Consider the following 19296-nt stretch of genomic DNA (forward strand, 5'->3'; position numbering starts at 1 on the left):
ACACCCACCCGGCACCCGACGATGGATAAGTGGGTTTTGGGTTGCAGTTTGGGCACTTGGTCCCTAAAAGGTTCGCCATCACTGTCCTAAAGTACTATGAAAATGCCCCCCAATACAGGTAATTCTCGACTTGCAACAGTTCATTTATTGATCGTTCAATATTACAACGGCACTGAAAAAAGTGACATGACTGTTTTTCACACTTATGACTATTGCAGCCTCCTCATGGTCACATGATCAAAATTCAGACACTTGGCAACTGACTCATATTTATGATGGTTGCAGTGTCCCAGGATCATGTGACCTTCTATCCAGCAAAGTCTATGGGGAAGCCAGATTCACTTAACAACTCTGTTACTAATTGATCAGCTGCAGTGATTCACTTAACATCTGTGACAAGAAAGGTCATAAAATGGGGCAAAATTCACTTAACGTATGTTTCACTTAGCAACAGAAACGTGGGGCTCAATTGTGGTCATACGTCAAGGACTGCCTGTAATTTTTAAAACATTTGGAAGCTCTTTTCGCTTTTCTTTTTCTTTCTGCTATGGCCATGCACTTTTCTCATTAGAATGAATTCTTTTATGCGAATTGGATTATTCGGCAAATAGGCATGAAGGTTTTTGCATTACTCTCTCTTCCTGCTACATTTCATTGCTTCTCCCACCTCCCCTCTCTCCTTCTCATCTACCAATCATAACTAGCAACCACTTACAGTGTAATTCTTGAATATTCTGCTTCAGGATTTTAAAAAAGGGCTACTTATAATAGTAGTTGAGAAAGAAAAGAGAAAAAAAAGAAAACAGGAGGAGGAGGAAAATAAACAACTGTAAGAAATCGCATCACTATCGTTCCTTTTGGATGCCTTGCACCATATGTGGGTTTTCTAGAGGGGTTTATGTGTTTGAGGGGGGGGGGTGAGGAGAATAGAATTAGTTTGTAGACAGATTGAATTAAAATAACCAGCATATTCAGTTGTTTAGTATAAGCATTTGATTTAATCTCTGTGAGCCCTAGCAGTCTCTTTTTAAAAACTGATTTTTATTTTTATGTGACAGTAAACTGTTAATAGAAATCAGTTCTAATACATAAAATAAGCATTAATCATTGTCCTCTCTGCCATTTTGACTTTTTTTTTTCAGTATCTGCTCTTGTGCATCACACTAAGCTGTAACAACAAGGTTTGCTAGGCAAAGCTAAGCTGAGCTTCATCACAATGTAAGGATGTCTTTGTTTTAGCTTTGTGGGTTTGTTTGACTATAATGAGTTATGTCAGCGCAACAGTTATGATTTGTAAACCTTCATTAAGGGTTGAGGATTTATTTATTTATGTGATTTCTCTACCACCTGAAACCTAAAGGAGTCTAGGCAGATTACAAAACCTGTAATGCAAAAATACAGTATAAATGTCAGAATTATGATTACCTAAAATAATAACATAGAAAACATATCTTTTCCCCAACAGACACTAAAAATAAGCTGAAATATTTGATATGGCACCTAAGACTCAAAGTATTTTTACCTGTTTACAGAAGACTGTGAGAGTGGGAGCCATTTGTCAGCCCTCCCAGAGAAAAGACATGACTAGATGGACTAATTCTACTTTATTATAAAATTACATTAACAGAATTTTGCTAATCTGAAAGTATAAACTTCTTGTAACTGCTTGATCCATTAGGCTGAACCTTTCCTCTGAATTTTTTTCTCTGACTAGTAAACCTCTGGGAACTTCCTCCTCTCTTGCCTAATTGTTTTCTAGGCAGCATCTCCTCCCTTCATTCCCAAGGTTATCCACACATTCCACTACTACACAATGCTTTCCTCAGGAGACAAGCTGTTCCCAAGGAGAGAGAGCCTCCACACTGTAATTACAGGCCCCTTTCATTCAACATGGCTTGAAGGGCTTCCCACCCAATCATATTGCAAACAATTTAAATCTATTTAACAAAAAACAGTTAAACTACAGTGTTCTGTTATATGGAAATCATGATTTGAAGCCCTCCAACTTGACAGATACCTGAGATTTGGTGGAATTTCAAAATCCCAGGCCAATGTGGTACTTTCTGAATGTTGCTAGATCTTTATCTCAATACCTGTTAGGACAGTGTTTCTCAACCTTGACAATTTTAAGGCATGTGGACTTCAACTCCCAGAATTCCACAGCCAGCAATGCTGGCTGTGGAATTCTGGGAGTTGAAGTCCACATGCCTTAAAATTGTCAAGGTTGAGAAACACTGTGTTAGGAGGATATAGGAATGAGATTTGGATGTACTTGAGGAATTGTCTGAGGCAGTTTTTCAATATTGGCAACTTTAAGAACTTCAATTCTCAGAATTGAAGGCCAGTGCCAGCTGGCTAATTCTGGAGTTGAAATCTACACTTCTTAATGTTGCCAAAGTTGACCTAAGAATTCAAAGACGGGTGGTTTGAAGAAGCTGTCATTAAACTTTATTAAAGGCTCATTAATTCACCAGCTACTAATGGACAATGAAGAAGATACCACAAAAATAAAATCTTGTATAATTTGAGGAAAGGTTACCTGAATACATGGAGGTACTTTCATATATGATGATTTTCATTCTATTTTCTCTTTATAATCTCTTACACACTTGTGTTAAGTGTTTGTTCATCTTACTTCAGCCAGCCTGAACATGGTGAAAGACAACACTATAAACTGATTGGTTCTTTACCAAACTGACCAATAAATGTGTTTTTAAAATTGTATTCAAATTGTGTCACATTCTCTGGAGTAATAAAAAATATCTTCCCATCACTCCAAACAAAATAAATAGTCCTTCCCAATCCGCATAATTTCATTTTTTTCAGGTGTGCATTTCTATCTGCAAAGAAATAAGAACACTTACTATGTTAGGGAAGTAATCCTGTTTTGAAAACAGCACTTCAATGGGAAATTTGTGCTATAGGGCATTGTATGCCAAAACAACTAGACCAGGGGTGCAAGATGATATTCCAGGGGATGCGAAAACTTGGGTTTTCAAAATTATAGTGTTGCCGTTATTTTGAACTTTTGTAAGGGGTGCAAGAATATATCAGAAGCATTCTAGGGGTGCGGGGTATAGAAAAGGTTGGGAACCACTGAACTAGACACAGAAACAGTTTCTTCCTTTGTGCCATTACTCTAATTCTCACAGCTGGGTATGGGTATATATATTAACCCATAGGTAATATACGCATAGGGCGTGGCTGCAGCATTGATCACTTTTATTATTTTTACTTCTCCCTTTTATTAGCTGTACATATTGTTGTTGTTGTTGTTGTTGTTCTGATATTTTATAAGTACACTGAATGCTTCTGTACTGGAGACAATTTCCTTGTGCATCTAACCAAATAAATAAAGTAAGTAAGTAAATAAGTTCTGTTTTTATTTAAAAAGCCTCTGATAACTATAATACTGGTAGTTCTCAATTTATAACCATTTATTTAGCAACTAAAGTTACAATGGTGCTGAAAAAAGTAACTTAGGAATAGCCCTCGCACTTATGACCAATACAGTGTCCCTGTGGTCACATGATCAAAATTTGGACCCTTTGCAACCAGCATGAATTTATGATGTTTACAGGAGCCCCAAGACACATGATCACCATTTCTGACCTTCACAGCTGGCTTCAGACAAGCAAAATCAATGGGGAAAGCCAGATTCACTTAATGACCATGTGCTTTACTTAACAACCACTGTGATTTACTTAACTATAGCAAAAAGGTCATAAAATAAGGCATGACTCACTTAACAATAGCCTCACTTAATTGATATTGTCTGGTAGCAATTCTGGTCATAAGTTGAAGACTACCTATACTGAAAGTGTAACATTTTGGCATTTTGCAACCTGGAAATTTTCATAATAGCTTAAACGTGCCCTCAAAAAGTACAGTGGAGAAAGGTGTGCCCCAAAACTGGATGATACAAAGAATATTTCTGGATTAGTCTTATTCTTTTTCACAGTCCTGTGTATCGGTTTTCACTTGATCTGCTTTCTTAAGTGCCTTCTAGAGGTATTAGAACTCAAGTTCCAAATATTCTCATAGCCACAAGAGCCATTGGCTGGGAATTCTGTGAACTGATGTCCCAAAACATCTGGGTCCGCATGGAGCTGCTTTCTATTTATTATTTAATACAAGACGAGCTGATTCTTTTATGTATTATTTTAGGAATCCCAGGGTGATGAAGCTGGCTGGATTTAAAAGGCTTAGTTCCTCAAATTATCAAAGAAAATATTCTGTTAAAGAAATTTGCATGCAAGTAACATTAAGTTCTTTTTCAGTTCTTATAATAGCTGCAAGAAAAGCTTTTTAGGAAAAAAAAGTTTTAATTGATTGATCTTCTAAATTTACAAGCATTTTTCTCTCTTACTCTTTTCTGTCCATTTAAATCATGCTCTGGAAATTAATTTTCACCTTCCATTGTAGAAGTGATGCCAAATTCTGAAGGAGGGGTAGGAAACTGACATGGGAAAATAGTGCAGAAATTGACCTCTATGTCACATTGGCTATTTTCCCTAACCTTCTTGGGTTATAGCTTGTGATGTGTGAGACTGTGGAAGTCCTAACATGCTTAAAGCAGAACCTGATTGGCTAGATTGCCTGGATATTTACCCAGCTCTTTATATGTAACTCCACAGAGAAAGAAGATTTTCTTTCCTTAACGGGTTAGATCATCATTAGCCATAGTTTCTTGGTGGCCTTTCTTCTTCTTTTTTCTTAGAAGGGATTTACATTTTATTTTCAAATTCAATAGGTCCTGATACCAGAATCTTCAAAGAGTGTTGTTTATAAACTATATATGCAGCACACAGTATATTTCCTTTTAAGATGGCCCACTCTTAACCAAATCAAGCTTGCTCCCTGTTGCCCAGATTATAATGATACTTCTTTTATTTGATAAATATGAACTTCCAAATACTAATGAGCACATCTTATTCCCCTGTTTGATGTATTAGTTAAGACACTAGGCTACAAACCCAGAGATTGTTTTAGGCACAAATCCACCTGACTGACCTTGGTCTTCTCTTAGCAAACCAATTCTGAAAATCTTGCCCCCAAAATTACAAGGACTGGTCAGGCATTTTCCAGGAGTCAAGACTGATTTAAAAAAGCAAAGCAAACAAACAACCCTTAAATCCCTAAATACCCTTTCTGTGATCATTATTTTTTGCTGTTAGGGGTGAATGAATATTTAATATAAATGGCAACATTTAGAAACATTAGTACTTCTTTCATGCCATCTGATTTGAACCAAGGTGTACACGTTCTCCTAGGTTGGGGCATCATTTCTCTCAATTCTGCCAAATTTACTGTGAAATAATATACTTAATATTGAAAGATGGTGGCTATTTTCTAAGTATAGGTCCACTCCATCATCAAGAATGTGGCTGAGAGATTATAAGTATATTTTGCAGGTTGGTCCCCAACTGCGTAGTCACTGAGGATACATAAATGCAGGTACATGTTCATCTGTTTGACAGAAAACCCTGCCAGGTTGCACTTTTGATATTTTGCTTCCCTTGCATTCAGGTTTTCCTCTAGAATTTCTTCAACATAACAACATCAAAATCATTGGTATTAGGAATGGCCATCAGGGTCCAGCCTGGCATTAAAATCCCCTCCTATTGTGATTGATGATGCAGGATAGGGTTTAGTGCATTTAACTTTCATTTTCAATGCACTCCTGGCTGGTTTTTATCTGGGTGTGAACCCTAAGAGGATGAATGTATATATTAATGAAAACAATTTCAAACTTTTTGAGACACAGTAAAGAAGTTGCTACTAATGGCTGTAGGGGTGGCAGCCATACATACTAAAATGCCGATCTGTGCTAAATAAATCTTCTTTTAGATTTCCCCATTACCTTACCAGGTGCTGCTATACAAGGCTTAATACAAAATTCATTACACTCCAAGGTAATTGTAGCACAAGTCTCCTGCCAAAAAAAAAAAAAGGATATCAAAATTTGAAAGGTACTTTTAAAAGAAATCAGTCTGTTGCATTTGCTGCCCAGACTGAAATACTCCAAGAGATAACAACTTGAACAAATATCACACTCCCCACTTTTGTGGATGTTTTAAAGGTGTCGATTCTGTAAGGCAGCGGTTCTCAACCTATGGGTCACGACCCCATTTGGGGTTGATCGACCATTTCACGGGGGTCGCCAAGCAAGGCTGTCCGCCATTTTTTTCCCCTTTTCCGGCAGGTGCCTTACCTCCCTTGGGCTGGGCCAGCTGGTGGTTGGCCTGCTCCGTCTCTGCTGCTTGCCAGCTACGCCTCGGCCGGCGCAGGGGGCGGAACCACGCATGCGTGGTGCTCCCGGGCAGGGAAAGTCCTTGACTTACGACCGGTTGGGTAGTCCTCGGCTTACGACCAGTTTAGTCCTCGACTTACGACTGGTTTAGTCCTCGACTTACGACCGGTTGGGGGTCGTGGCATTAAAAAGGTTGAGAACCACTGCTGTAAGGGGTGTGATGGAATGTAGTCCAGAATCACAGGAGGGAGGGGCTCTTTCCCAGAAGGCAAAAGACAGTGGAGCATGGAATGTCTGGTAGGCAAGAAAAGGGCAAAGGTAGATCCTCTCTAGCAATTCAGAGTACTGTGTGTAATTGTTGTAGATAATTGCTTTAGGCAAACAACATTAAAGAAACTATTCAGAAATGTCATTCTTGGTTCTTTGGGTCTGAATGGGTGTGAAATTTCCCAACTCCTGATTGATTCCAGGACTCAGTATGTGGTCCAATGCCCAGAGTAGGCAATGTTCCTTGCACTTTGAATAGAGAGGTTGCAATGAGACTGTTGGACAAGAGTAGAAAATATACTTTGTTGAATGCCCTTTGTAGAACATAAGTTTCAATTTTCCTGCATGAGGTTTCCAGTAGACATCTAGAGTGACAAAGTTGGATTTGGAACTACCATGTTTAGAAAAAAATAACAATATCAGTAACAATAATAGAGTTGGAAGGGACCTTGGAGGTCTTCTAGTCCTACCCCCTACTCAGGCAGGAAACCCTATTTGTCCAACCCTATTGGACAAATGGTTGTCCAATCTCTTCTTAAAAACTTCCAGTGTTTGAGCATTCACAACTTCAGGAGGCAAGTTGTTCCACTAATTAATTGTTCTAACTATCAGGAAATTTCTCCTTAGTTCTAGGTTGCTTCTCTCTTTGATTACTTTCCATCCATTGCTTCTTGTTCTGCCTTCAGGTGCTTTGGAGAAAAGGTTGACTCCCTTTTCTTTGTGGAAGCCTCTGAGATATTGGAACATTGCTATCATGTCACCCCTCGTCCTTCTCTTCATTAAACTAGGCATACCCAATTCCAGCAACCATTCTTTATGTTTTAGCATCCAGTCCCCTAATTAGCTTTGTTGCTCTTCTCTTACTCTTTCTAGAGTCTCGACATCTTTTTTACATCATGGTGACCAAAACTGGATGCAGTATTCCAAGTGTGGCCTTACCAAGGCATTGTAAAGGGGTATTAACACTTCAAGTGATCTTGATTCTATCCCTCTGTTAATGCAGCCTAGCACTGTGTTGGCTTTTTTGGCAGCTGCAGCAACGTCATCCTTGCCTTCTATGCTTAACCTTGTAGAAGAAAACATTAATTGCTTTGAATGTTCTGTAAAGTATAAACATCTTTTTACTGGTTCTATGACTTCTTGTGTCAATAGAGACTTCCTTCAGGCATCTGGACTTCTGCTGCTCTTCCCTTCTCTTCCCCCTTGCTACATTTGTGAATTATTTTGTGAAATTGACCTTCCCAGTAACATGCCCTCTTTCCAGCTGGAGCAGCTGTTCTAAAATAGCCATGCTTCCTATTAAGTCTGCTGACAATTTAAGCTTATCTTCAAGGTCAGACACTGTCTGTTCTAGATTATTGTAGTCTTAACTCTGCTGTAATAGGAGTGGGTTGTTTCTGTTTTGTCCTTGAAAACCATTTGAAACTTAGCAAGCAATGATTTCATCTCATAGCTGGGAGATATTCTTGTTTAAGTATGAGGAGGATTATTTCTGATTGCAGAATCAGTGACTTGTGGTGAACATCTTAGAGCAGGGGTTCTCAACCTTGGCAACTTTAAGACTTGTGGACTTCAACTCTCAGAATTCCTCAGCCAGCTTTGCTTGGTTGAGAACCCCTGTCTTAGAGGGATGTTTATCACTCTTCAGTCCAGCTCCTAGCTTTTGTTGATAAGACTCATATCAACCTGGAAAAGAACTTGCTTATCTGGTACACTCTGAAAAGTGAGAGCTGATATTGGGGAAACTCACAGGCGGCCACTGTCTTGAGAGGCAGGAGTATTACAAACAAAATAATCTAGGGTCTTTCTCAGATCATTCCCCTTGTCTCTCAAAGATGGCTCTAACCATTTGAATAATAAGAAAACAAAGCTGGGTAATACTTTCTAAGCCACTCCCTCTTCCAAAACTGGAGATTAGTTGTGGAGCAAGAGATGGTGTTTTCTAAAGTGTTAAATCTTTTTTAAATTAAATACAGTTGATTTTTCACTTTGTTCTTCAGGTAGCCAGTAAATGGTCTATCTTTAGCAGTTTCACCATTTCCTTCATTGCTTGACTGAGGCTAGAGATTTATCCCCAGAATTCTAACTATCTGGAAAAAAAAACTCGTACAATATAAAATCTCCAAAAACAAATGATTAAAAATAATAAAATTCTTCAAGAGAAGCAGGGCACTTACCAATGATAGCCCATCCCCTTTTATTAGATTTATATACCACCACTCACCATAGCATACATAGAGACCCCTCCTATTTTCTTCACAACCATAACTCTGTGAGATAATTTGGACTGATAAAGTTTAACTGGTCAATTACAATACTAGGTTAGTGGCACTGAAACATTTCAGTCCATTTTTCAAGTTTGTGAAGTTATTTTATTTGTTATTTATTTGTTTGTTTGTTTGTTAAATTTATATAGTCACCCATCTCACTGGAAGTGATTCTGATTGTCTTACAACAATTAAATAAAACAATAATTTAAAAATAGTCATTATAAAAACAATCATTATAAAAATATGAACAGTAGTCTATATAGATAGATGGAGATGGAGATGGAGATAGAGATATATAGAGAGAAAATAAGTAAATTAAAGGGAATGTTAAGAGAGTTTTAAGGAAACATATTTTGTTTCATAAAGAATTAATTCCTCTATGTCTGCCTTTAGCTCTGTAAGAAAAGTTTATATATCCCAAAGGGTTTTTTTGCTGCCAAATTTACCAGCAGAATCAGGGCTACTAAGTGAAGAAAAAGTAGCCACATTTGACTCCTAGATAACAGAATAACAGAGTTGGAAGGGACCTTGGAGATCTTCTAGTCCAACCCCCTGCTCAAGCAGGAAACCCTATACCATTTCAGACAAATGGTTGATGTAGATTGCTCGCTTGTGTTTAAAGCATTTTAAAACATTGGTCTGAATAAGTCTCATCTGAGAATCTGGAATCTTTTTTGATTCTCTTGAATAACAGAATTGAAAGGGAGCTTGGAGATTTCCTAGTCCAACCCCTTACTCAGGCAGGAAACTCTATACCATTTCAGACAAATCGTTGTCCAGTGTCTTCTTAAAAACCTCCAGTGTTGGAGCACCCACAACTTCTGGAGACAAGCCATTCCACTGACTGATTGTTTCAACTGTCAGGAAATTTCTCCTTAGTTCTAGGTTGCTTCTCTCCTTGATTAGTTTCCATCCATTGTTTCTTGATTTCTTGACTCATGTTCAGAAGGAAAAAAAAACACTCTATACCATTTTCTCCATTTGTAATCATAATTTCCTAGAATTTCTTCTATCGGTCCTATTATTTACACAGATCCTCCACAATAGCTGGTTGCTTTTTCTATCTTCTGTGGTATATAGTCAATATTTTCCACTTCTCTGTCTTCTTTCTTTCATGCGGTAAAATTACATTAATTCCCCCAACTCCTTTTCGCATGATCTGTTGCCTTCTTACTATGTATTTCTGTTTACTAGCTTTCCTAAACTTGGTGCCCCTTCCTCCCCCCCAAAGATGTGTTGGACATAAATTTCCAGAATTCTCAGGCAGTACAGCTTGGCCATCTGGGAAATCAAGGAGTTCTAAAAAGAAAAAGATGTATAATTCAAATATTTGCCTAGATTCTTTTCTCTTCTGCCCGTTCTCTGCATTTCTGGTTTACAGGTGTGGTATTTCTAACAGGCTTTCCCATTGCTGTCTCTGTTACCAATGGTGCTATATAAACAAAATTATAAGGAGGCTTCTAACTCCTATGAGAACCACATAACTAATCTGGGTTGTTGTTCCACTAAGGCATTGGCTTATTCAAAATTCAATGTGGTTGATGTTATTTAGCAATTAATGGGAAATTGATGGATCTCCTCTCACAGTCATTCTTAAAAACAAGTAGCATATAATTAGGCCATTAGATTTTCTCACTTTTTCACATAGTCCTCTGCCTTATAAGTAAGTCACTTTTTAATACACAGTGAAGGATGATAAATCAGCTATGGTTGTTCAGTTTCCCGGTAGAAGTGGTTCCTTGCAAATAAGCACCTGAGAAGGAAATGTGCATGCAAATGAACCTATTATGCAGTCTGTCCCACAATTCCCAGGGCTTATTACCTCTGAAATTGCTTTCTGCATAAGGAGTAACTGGAACTTATTGAAGTTTTTTCTTTTGTCTCTGCGAGAGCCATACTGGTGGTTGGATGTTGTTTCAAGTGGATAAAATGATAGTCAGAAATGTCAGTGCTAAATCTCGGATTTGCATCTTTATAGATACTGAGATTTAAAAGATTTTTGAATTTTGTAGTAGAAAGCACCTAGTTTTATCTTTATTTCTACTCTACTTTGTCTCGTATGTTATAATACTAATATAAATCACTAATAAAATCAAATACGGTAAACTGGATGTGACAAAATTGAAATATAATAACTTACAAAATTTAGAAAAAGGCAGGGTTCTTATGATATTATAAGCCATAATGTAGTTTGGTTTTGACTTAGCTTGTGCAAATCCAGGTTGTAAACTATAATCTCTATGTGAGTTATGTGAACTCAGATAAATATGATTCATTCAATCAACATAATTTGATAAATCAGGATATCTTAAGGACTAACAGATTTATTATTCATCTATTATGATATAAAGGAAACTCCTCAAGCGTTTATCCTATAACAATAAATCTTCAAGGTACCATTGATTTTGATGGTTTCAAAATTGTCACATCTCTGGAAGTTGTTCAGATATTCATCTAATATCTTGGCAATTGCTGATTGCATATAATAATGGTCTTGCATGCTTCAGGGGCTAGGATAATTAATATGTACCAGTGAGTTTGCACCAGCAATGATTCCACTATTGTAGATGCAGAATAGCAACCCAAGGCAGCACAAGCTATGGCGTCATTTGAAGATTCCTTACCCATGATAAACAGGAAACATGTTCAGATTACATCTATGCATAATTCTTTAGAAGTGTGAGCTACAGAGTTCAAGACTTATTCTTGAACAAGATTACATCCTGTTCTTTAGTTTTCAAGCAAGTGCTAGCCTGAAATAGCAAAAGCAGATAAAGTCCGGTATCTTTAAAGCTGACATCAATGTAATTTGATTGATTTCTGGTCTATGCTATTGGAAGATCATGAATACTATCCAGAATTTTACCAGTAAAGCTCACAAAAGGATATTGATTTTTATAACTCCTACTTGACCATATGTAAGAGTGGCAGAATATGATGAGGGAAGCGTATTTAGTCAAGGAGAATTCATATCTTGCATTTTGATATTGAAACTGGATGCTTTACACCTATATAGCTTTTACCATGCAGGGTCTTATCAATTACCAACAGATGGTGATACCTTGGGCAGTAAAATATTCAGTTCAAAGAATGTCTTCCATAGGAAGTTTATATGTGAGTGTGTGTGCCTTAAAAATACTTGGACGAGGTTAACACAATTGGTTTTGTAATTTGTTTCATGCTCACGTGAAACTTTTACCAAGTGTGTCCAGAGGATCAAAAAAGTAAAAATAGCAGCCACTTGATTAAAGCCACATCCCTTTTTTTATTTGTGTTACATAAGGAGTGCATGTTAAAAATGGAAAGCTTTGTGCAGTTATGGCCAACAACTTGATTTTTTTTTATTATTCCCATGCGAATACCCTTAATTTTACAAAGAGTTTTATCTGCTCTGCAACTTTCAAAAGTGATTTGTTCAATACTGCAAGATCTTTGTGCAGAGTCAATTTAAACAGACTTAAATGTATCCTTCTCAGCAGATTACTTGCATAGTTGTTGCAACAAATAGCTTTGGGAAATGTGTTGAACACTTTTGAAACAGATTCTTTTTAAGATACATCACATTTATCTTTTCAGGAAGAAGCCCAAAATAACTACCCATATTATACAAAATAAAAACAATATCAAAATACCAATGCAAACAATGTAGAAATATATGTAGCAATTAAAAAGTAAAATTAATCTAGCAATAATATTATAATTTAATACCTAATCACCCATCCAAAGCTTTAATGATGAAATATTTATGTATATGTTAAAAATATTCAAAAAAAGTATTTTAAAAAAAGAAATTCTAAAGGAGTATATAATAGATGTTAAAACATTTGGTTAAAAACATAATGAAAATAGAATGAAAACAATCCATTAAAAGCAAATAACTATTAGGGAGAGTTATGTATCGTAAGCCAACATAAAATTAGATTTTTAAATGATGCTTAAAATTCACCAGTCATTTATAATATGATATAAATATGCAGGTAGCATCGTCAAGTTGCTCTTCTTCTAAATGAAGCTGTAAAATATAAAAAGATGAGGTTGCATGGCTACAGCATAAAATTGGGGTCATTTACTATATTGCCTTTCTTTCTCCTGCTCTTTCTAGCTTCAGAAATAACAAAATGGCACTTGATTTATTAATTGTTAATTCTAATACTTTGATCTACAAGTCCCAACTCCTTAATGAACCTTAGCAGTGATCAAGAATATGGGTGTTGTTATAGGCTAAACACCTAAACTTTATATATCTGGCATGATCTAAGTTTAGAAAAGCTGATTAGCTGATGGTTCTGGGGTAGAGAACCTATTCTTGCCATGTTTCATATCATACGTAAATAGACTTCTAGGACATCTATAAAAAAATTTTTAATTCAACTCAACCTGATTTAATCTGCTGCATGATTAGTGAATCATATCCATACATTTGCTGTTCTCTTATGCCACATAAGTAACATACCAGTTGCTCTAAAAAATGCTTTTTCAAAAGGCAACTGGACTTTTTTTTTTCCTTCGAGGAAGACATTTCAATTTCTCAGTCAAGAAGCTTCATCAGTTCTGGCAGGATGGTGGGGTAATGAAAGGATTAGTTCTGACAGGATGGGGGAGGGTTGGAAGGATCATATTTCTTTGCAGTCATCTGGTCAATTAACACTCTCCCTGAGAGCTCTTGAGGCCACTTGGGGCTTATCTGTGCCCTCAGGGTTGAACAGGGGCTTGAACCTTCTTGGAACTGCTGAAAGGACAGCATTGTACACAGAAGATAGGTAGTGTCTTATCCCTCCCTGTATGTTGAGAGAAGGCTGCTCAATGTTAACATAAATGGCCTCTTTTGCCCCTCTTTCAAACCAATGGTTCTCTCTATCCAGAATGTGGACTCAATCCAGAATGCAGACTCTCTATCCAAAATGTGGATAGATGAAGCTTCTTGGATGAAAAGTGAAATGTCTTCCCCAACGAAAAAAACCCATCCAGTTGCCCTTTGAAAAAGCACCTTTGAGATAACTATGACCTGAGGTGACTGAGAATCTCCACAGACATGCCAGTTACTCTCAAAGCAAAGTGGGAGCATATAATTAATCCATACCAGCAAAATAGAAAAGATAATTCTATTTCCTCAGTGATATTGTTAACTTAAAAATCAGTCTAAATCTTTGTTCAACTACAAACGAATACAGGCTATGTGAAAATAAAGAACTGCTTTAATTAATCTGTCTACATATTAAATAGCATAAATTTTGGGCAGTCTTAGCTTGTTCCTAAGATAATATTGGATAAATTGACTGTAATATTCATGCCAATATTTGGGAAGCATGATATTTCTGCTAATATTTCTCAAGATTTTAGGAAATTTAAAGATGATACACATTTTCTGGTAATAGAAAAGAATCTCCTAAATAATCTTATGTAACTTTTCTTGGAATTAGATAATTTATTTCTCCTTTAGAAACCAGGAAAATACCAGGTTTAAACATAGTAATATCTGGATTTCTGAGGCTAATAGGATTGTGTAACTTCCTGCATCATGAATTGAAGCTGTCCTATTACTAGTTTGAAAATTAATTAATGTGATAACAATAATTGGTAGGCTTTATGCCAGTTAACTAAATCAAAGGTGTATGTTTCGGATAGAAGTTGTTCAATCCAAATCATTTTTCTGAAAAGTACATGGGAATTTTCAACATGTTATCTTTGTTGATTTAAAGACTTATTCTAATTCAATCTCAAATAAGATTATGGATAAAAACACTCTTTCTTTTTCTGACAAAAGACAATTATAATAGACAGGTCAATGCATAGTCACTAAAATTAGAATCATCAAATTGATTTGAGCTACTAGAAGTGACCTGATTCACTTCACCAAATATGGCAGCTTGAACTTTTGCAGTCCATTGTTATGGGAAAAGGCTGAATCTTTGTCCCCAGTGTTGACCAACATGCTTCAAACCTGAATCCTAATGCTGTTTTCTAAGGTATTTGTTATCTCATTTATTTGTTTGTTTGCATCAAATGTGCATGCTGCATCAATCAGTGATTCTAACTGGTTTACAAAATGATTTTTTGTGTCTATCACCTGCAAATGTAAAAATCTTATATTCTAACTTGTTGTTGTTGTTGTTAGTTGCGAAGTCGTGTCCGACCCATCGCGACCCCATGGACAACATTTCTCCAGGTCTTCCTGTCCTCTACCATCTTCTGGAGTCCATTTAAGCTCACGCCTACTGCTTCAGTGACTCCATCCAGCCACCTCATTCTCTGTCGTCCCCTTCTTCTATTGCCCTCAATCTTTCCCAGCATTAGGCCCTTCTCCAGTGAGTCCTTCCTTCTCATTAGGTGGCCAAAGTATCTGAGCTTCAACTTCAGGATCTGGCCTTCCAAAGAGCAGTTGGGGTTGATCTCTTCTAGAACCGACCGGTTTGAACACCTTGCAGTCCAAGGGACTAGCAGGAGTCTTCTCAGCACCACAGTTCAAAGGGGACAATTAGAGGACTGGAGGCTAAAGCATATAAGGAACGGCTGCTGGAATTGGGTATGTCTAGTTTAATGAAGAGAAGGATGAGAGGGGACATGATAGCAGTGTTCCAATATCTCAGGGGCTGCCATGAAGAAGAGGGTGTCAAGTTAATTTCCAAAGCGCCTGAAGGCAGGACAAGAAGCAATGGGTGGAAACTAAGCAAGGAGAGAAGCAACCTAGAACTAAGGAGAAACTTCCTGACAGTTAGAACAATTAACCAGTGGAACAACCTGCCTCCAGAAGCAGTGAAGGTGGAGGTTTTTAAGAAGAGACTGGACAGCCATTTGTCCGAAATGGTATAGGGTTTCCTGCCTGAGCAGGGGATTGGACTAGATGACCTCCAAGGTCCCTTCCAACTTTACTGTTATTATTATTATTATTATTATTATTATAAAGGCCTCAATTCTTTGTCGCTCAGCCTTTCTTATGGTCCAGCTTTCACATCCATACATTGCAACTGGGAAAACCATGGCTTTGACTATACGCACTTTTGTTGGCAGGGTGATGTCTCTGCTTTTTAGTATGCTGTCTAGATTTGCCATAGCTTTCCTACCCAGGAGCAAGCGTCTTTTAATTTCTTGGCTGCAGTCCCCACCTGCAGTGATCTTGGAGCCCAGGAAAATAAAATCTGTCACTACCTCCATTTCTTCTATCCAATACATTTATGAATATATTGAAAAACCACCAAACTCAAAGAGAGCCAAGGACTCCACAGTTCAATCATGAGCTACAAATATTCCCTTCTATCAATATTGAAAAGTACACTGCCTAGAATAGAGCTCTATAGTATACTATTCAACAATCTTACAAGACAACATGGAGCTATAAACTATAATCTTAAACTCACTGAGTACAATAGTTCAACTATATAGTAACCATCTAATTGTGGCATTGGCTAATACATAGGTTGCCACTTTTTCCACTAAGACAAGATAGGTGATTTTGTCTAATGCTTTGCTAAAGTCCAGACATGTCCACTGTATTCCCATAGTCAACCAAACTGGTCATTCTTTTTAAAAAAGGAGATTGGTTCAGAGGAAATCAGCTTGGTTTGACAAAACTTGTTAATAAACCCATGTTGGCTCCTTCTGAGCAACTCTTTCTTCTCTGTGATAGTTGTTCCAAAATAGAAATAATGCTCCCAGGTTAATATGGAGAAAGAATAATAGAAATTATTATTGGAGTGATCAGATGCTTTCCAGTGTATATACTGTCTGAATTCCTCAATAAGTCCCCTTGGAGTAGCTGTGCTATTTCATATTAAATACAAGTTGATCTCAACTTTATAACTGTTTGATGTAAAAAAACATTCACCTAAGCTATTGTCTCCCAGCCAGTTGCCTTTAGTTATCTAGACAATGTTACAGTAACATGAATTAAGGATGGTTGGCACAAATACAGAAGTTAAACTTGAAAATGTGAAGAGTGATATATGATGGAAATAAAACATGAATGGTTCATTTTTTATCAGTGAGGAAGACAAGATTGTGTGGTATCCCTTGGTTTTATTAATGTATTTATGGATAAATGTATAAGGAATGCTCATGGTAGAGGCTTGTTAGTTAAGATGTTAACATGTGTAGTTTTTCTGTGAAACATTTCCATATTATTGGCTGAGAGCCAAAATCATTTGCAATGAATATTAAATTGTGTGTTGCAGCGTGGAGTATGGATTTGAAAAGTAATATATTTAAAACCAAGATAGTGTGTTTGATAGGAGCAAGTCAGTTAGTGCTTGCATATTATGCATAATTTTAAAAAATGAAACAGAACAATAAATTTGTAAACCTTGGTAGCATGTTTACTAAAGCTATAAAATTAATATGTTCAAATACTGAAAGAAGGGTAGTGGATAGTATATGTGTGCTATAAGTAATGAATAACTGTTAACAGAAGCAAAAATGGAAATGAATAAATGCATGCTTGGCATAGATCTCCATAGGGAGATAAGTAGACAAATGATAAACATATGCACAATGATGTCCTCGTGCAAATGCCACAACTGTCATATTTGCCTTAGACATAGTATTTGCATGAGGCTGCCATCACACTCATGTCATGTCATGGTTTGCTACAGATGTCACTGCAAGTTTCGGTCAAGTTTGTTATATGGACATGACGTGGATACTTCGAGAGAAACACATAAGTCAGTTGAATAATGTAGGAATGGGAACAGAGTTTCAAGAATAAAGAGTAATGAAATAATGTGGACTGAGTATCAAAGTGAGTGATCAGTATAGAGAAGTGTATGGAGAGGTTGGGTTATTGAATGAGAGTCCAATACAAAGAAACAGTTGAAAGGAATAGAAAGACTAAAAAAGTTACAGCTTAACTGAATTGGTGAGATGACCAGAGAGGTTAGCAGTTTAAAGAACAAAGTTAATGTATGAATCAAAATATGGATATGGAACAAGCAAGTTTTGGTTACCACATTATAAAAAAAGATGTCAAGACTTTGGAAAGAGTGCAGATAAGAGCAACAATGATGACCAGGAGCCTGGAGACTAAAAAAATATGAAGAATGGTTGCAGGAATTGGGTATGGCTAGTCTAGAGAAAAGATAACAGTGTTCCAATATTTGAGGGGCTGCCACAAAGAAGAGGGGAGTCGAACTATTGTCGAAAGCACCAGAAGGCAAAACAAGAAACAATGGATGGAGACTAATCAATGAAAGAAGCAACCTAGAACTAAGGAGAAATTGTGGATTATTCTGTTATATGTCCCCTGTTAACTAAGACATATGTGAGCGCTTCATCGCTGGAAGCTTTTAAAAAGAGACTTCTCCAAAATGATATAGGGTCTTCTGCTTGAGCAGAGGATTGGGCTAGAAGATTTCCAAGATCCCTTCCAATTCTATTATTCTGTAATCCGTCTGCAAGAATGGAGAGATACACAGTGATAGAGTGAAAGATGTACAGTCAATTAGATTCAAATTTCTTACCTCCTGCTTCTGATTTTTTTTGTTTATTATTTCTATTCTTTTTCTGCCCTGTGTATAATTTTTCTTCCCCAAAATAGTATGATTTATGTCCAATATTTGGAGGAATACATATTTTCAAAAGCAAAATTGTACCAAGCAATATGCCATTTGACTTTCTATTGTTAAAACTAGATAGTGCAGTAATAATTTTGGAAAGCTTTTCATTACATGTCATGGAATTTTTTAGGTAGCAGTTTGAAAATTATAGAGCTAAAGTACACTTGATTTGTGGTTTAGATAATATGGTAATGCTTAAATGATAAGCTATTTTTGCAAAGCAATTTAAATCTATCTAGTTGACACAGCAGATGGGGAAAAGTTTCTTGTGGGAGGTTAGAAACTGTGTCTTGGTACTTTGTAGAGAGTTGTAATTAGTATCTGAATTCACCTCTCTCCTTAGCTTTGGCCAACAAACATTTTACTCTTTTAGGGCTTTGTTAATTTTTTTCTTAAGCAAAAACTATTTAATGCTGTTTTCATTTAAAACAGTTTTAAGCAGAGGGAAATGATCAAAAATTTGATAACTCAAAACCAAAAGAGTTTATCATCATAAACTCTGTATGATAACTAATTTAAAGTGCTTTATGTATATATTACTTGAAATAAATGTTTGAACCTGTTTTTCCAGGATGGAGTTGAATGATCTTCTCAAATTCCTAGGTAAGATAAGAATAAATGAAAACAAACAATATATATTGTATATGCATTGTCTAATATGTCTTACAGGACTTTGAATTTTTACTTTTTAAAATTATTTTAATTCTGCTTTGAATGTGGAATATGGAACTATGCTTCATATGGTTTTAGATATTTGCTACTTATTGCTCCTGGCTCTTGTTGTTTCCTCCTGGAAAATGCTTTAAACCTGTTTCTCCAGCACAACTCCTAGGCTTTATGTTGTTTAAAAATGATTAATGTATGGACTTCCACTGTCTTCTCTCTTTTTTAGTACCTAGTAATTATTATCTAAATATTTGTAGGTTGCCTTGTGGAGGACTGTCAAGGAATATACAAAGCA

Source organism: Protobothrops mucrosquamatus, unplaced genomic scaffold (assembly GCF_001527695.2).
Source record: "Protobothrops mucrosquamatus isolate PMUCROS unplaced genomic scaffold, P.Mucros_1.0 scaffold75, whole genome shotgun sequence".
NCBI lineage: Eukaryota > Metazoa > Chordata > Lepidosauria > Squamata > Viperidae > Protobothrops > Protobothrops mucrosquamatus.